This window comes from Protobothrops mucrosquamatus, unplaced genomic scaffold (genome assembly GCF_001527695.2).
Source record: "Protobothrops mucrosquamatus isolate PMUCROS unplaced genomic scaffold, P.Mucros_1.0 scaffold_111, whole genome shotgun sequence".
In the NCBI taxonomy this organism is placed as follows: Eukaryota; Metazoa; Chordata; class Lepidosauria; order Squamata; family Viperidae; genus Protobothrops; species Protobothrops mucrosquamatus.
In genome coordinates, this window is record NW_015386187.1 from 130,520 (window position 1) to 133,543 (window position 3,024).

Below are 3,024 nucleotides of genomic sequence, written 5' to 3' on the forward strand. Positions count from 1 at the left end.
GAGAGAGAGAGAGAGAGACAGAAGTGCAAGTGCAAGTGCCTCTGTCTCTGTCTCTGTGTGTGTCTCTCTCTCTCATGGGACTTGCCGGAGGGCCATGGGAGGGCCGCATTTACATAGAGCAGGGAGGGCTGTTCGAGGGCCGGATTAAACCGGGCCGTGGGCCGCAAATGGCCCGCGGGCCGGACTTTGGACATGCCTGAGTTATAGAATCATAGAGAGAAGCCATTTAAGAAACTGAGTCCAACTTTCTGATTAATGAAGAAATCAAGAGTAAATATCTTTGGCAGATGACTCTCTGGCTTTCACTTCCATTCAGGGTAGGGAATTTTACTGTCTTTTCTCCAAATTGGTTAAATTGCCTACATCTTTATGATGTCCTTTCTATCATTTAACCAGAATCTGTTTCTCTGCATCATAAGATACTTATTTTCTGAAGACTAAACAAAGCTAGTATCTCATGATAAAACTCAGTTTCCCATCCCCTGACTATCTCCTTTGCCACTCTTTGCACCTTCTCCCAGTTTTGAAATGTAAAGGATGCCGAGAACAATAACTGACTGCCTCATTTAGTGACCATTTGAAGTTGCCATGGTGCTAAAAACAAATTTCTGACCAATGTCTGCATTTACCATCACAGCATCCTTCAGTTATGTGATTACCATTACAGTCAGGACACATTGTCCTATACCTGGCCTGTCGTTTTCTCTCCCACCTGCCCTTGCAAAGGAGATTGGAGAGGAAGGGATAGTAAGAGAGTAAGCAGATGCACAATAGAAAATACATTGGGCTGTTTGCGTAGTGCATACTTGGCTGCTAGTATCAGTGCATTGCCTTTTATGTGTATTCCTTATTTGTGCCTACTTACTCTCTTATAATCCTTTCCTCTCCAATAAATGTAAATACAAGCATTATTTCCCTTATTATTCATTATCCCAGTTCCGAGGCGAGTATTTGAAATGGCAGGGAGTGGAGAAAAGAGAAGCATAGTCAGGTTCACATGATTTCCCATTTAGTGACTACCGGTACTTTGCTCAGGGGCAGAGTTGCCAATTTCAATTGCGGTTGCTAAATGAGGACTACCTAGATTGCTAGGAAATGATGGCAGAAGTCAGTCATGTAGGATTATCTTCAAGAAATGATAAAACATGGCAAGTGGCTCATGAATGCTATTAAAAAGAAATTGCCTATTTAGATATTAGTCTTCTGATCATTTATCTCTTCCCTGGGTAGGATTTATATTTTACACAGCTAGAATCCAAATTGGAAGAAATTTCTTGGATTCCTATTGTGTACTGTAATCAAAGAGATGTTAGAGACTGCTTTCAGCCACAGTGGATCACGATGATACACAACAATACACAATGATGCTTATTCTGTCTTATCAAGCACCAGGATAGGCCTAACAGATCACATATGCCTGGGGCTCAAAAAGTGCACATTTGTCTGGCTGCCAAACAGAAAACCTCAAAGGAACCAAGTCTGACTGGCATGCTTTAGGCAAAATAGCTTATTATTCTTGTTTTGCCCAACAATTTGAAAAAAAAAAGTCAAAATCCAGCCAAAAGCAATATAAGATGCACTGTGCACTGAGTTGCAGACCAAATCATTTGAAATAAGGCAGCAGTTCTTTGTGAGACTTGTAATTTGGAGAAAAATCTGAAATCTGATGCTGAAAGCAGTTCTCCATATCTTGTGCCACCGTTAGACAGGCACAAACAACCGGAACTACATATCAATAGCTAAAGTCAGTAGCTTTATGGTCTACCACCTATTTTACAGGAATCTCCTCTGATTGCTTGCCTTCCCCTGGGAACGACCAGATAAGATTTCATGGATTTTGGGAAGCTCAAGCTTATGCAGCAAGCAGCTGCTCAAGGACTCTAAGCTAGACCCTCTCTTGACCCCTCCTTCTAGCTGAGCTGGCAGTTTTCCAACAAGGTATTTAGTTGTATCCTTAGCTCCTATTTCTTCAAAGCAATTCACACGGTTGGTTTGTGTGAGATGACAATTTCTAGGGAAAGGTCCACCATAAGTACAAACCTCACAAGTGACGTTTGTTTCATATGGTTGAACCATAATAAACTCTATTTTCACTTTGTGCTACTGAAACCTGTTGGCTCTCTTTGCTATCGTCTATGCTTAGTTTCTACTTCTTATTCCTTCCTCTATGGATTAGCTACTCTTTTACCAGCTAGTTATTTCCTTCTTTTTAATTAGTCAGGCATGAAGGCTTTCTTCACATGTTTATTGCAGAAACAGTGGCTACCGTGCCCTTGAAACTGCATCGTAACTTCTACAAATACATGTCTTTCTCCTTTTAATAGCCAGCTTTTTCTTCTGCACGCAAGGCCCCTGTTGCAATTGGGTGGCCCTGAAAAACAAATCAGCAAGGGCTGCTTAATTATAATTAGTCAGCATATTTAAGGCAATAATTTTATATCCGAATAACACAAAGCCTGCACATAAGAGGAAGATTTGCTTTATGCACTGGAAAATATCAAAAACAAGCATTAAATAGGCCAGCTTGGGAAGGAGTGCAATGGCTTTGAAGGATCCCAGTTTGGACAAGGCTGAAAAGCATTTAAAAAAAAAATATGGTGATCTTTGAAGAGTGCTTTTGTTTTATTCCCTCGCATCCCCACCTCCCGCTAATTCCACCTATCTCCCCCCCCAAAAAAAATGTTAGGTTGAAGATAAAGGCATATAAGCTGCTCAGAATAATTTTATGTAGATTTCTAGGGAAATGATGTTGATGATCCCAACAGTGCTTTTTCAAAAAGCCACTTGGACTTGGTTTTTCCTCAAAGACGTTTCGCTTCTCATCTAAGAAGCTTTTTCAGTGAACTGAAGAATTTGGGATTCTGGAGAGTTCCATAAGGAACCACGAGCCGGCAAGTTGAGCACGTGATAAAAACCACAGGATGCAGACATGAGTTTTTTTGAAACTTTGAATCAGAATAGAATCTGGAAAGGATCTTGGAGGTCTTCTAGTCCAGCTCCCCGCTCAAGCAGGAGATCCTATAC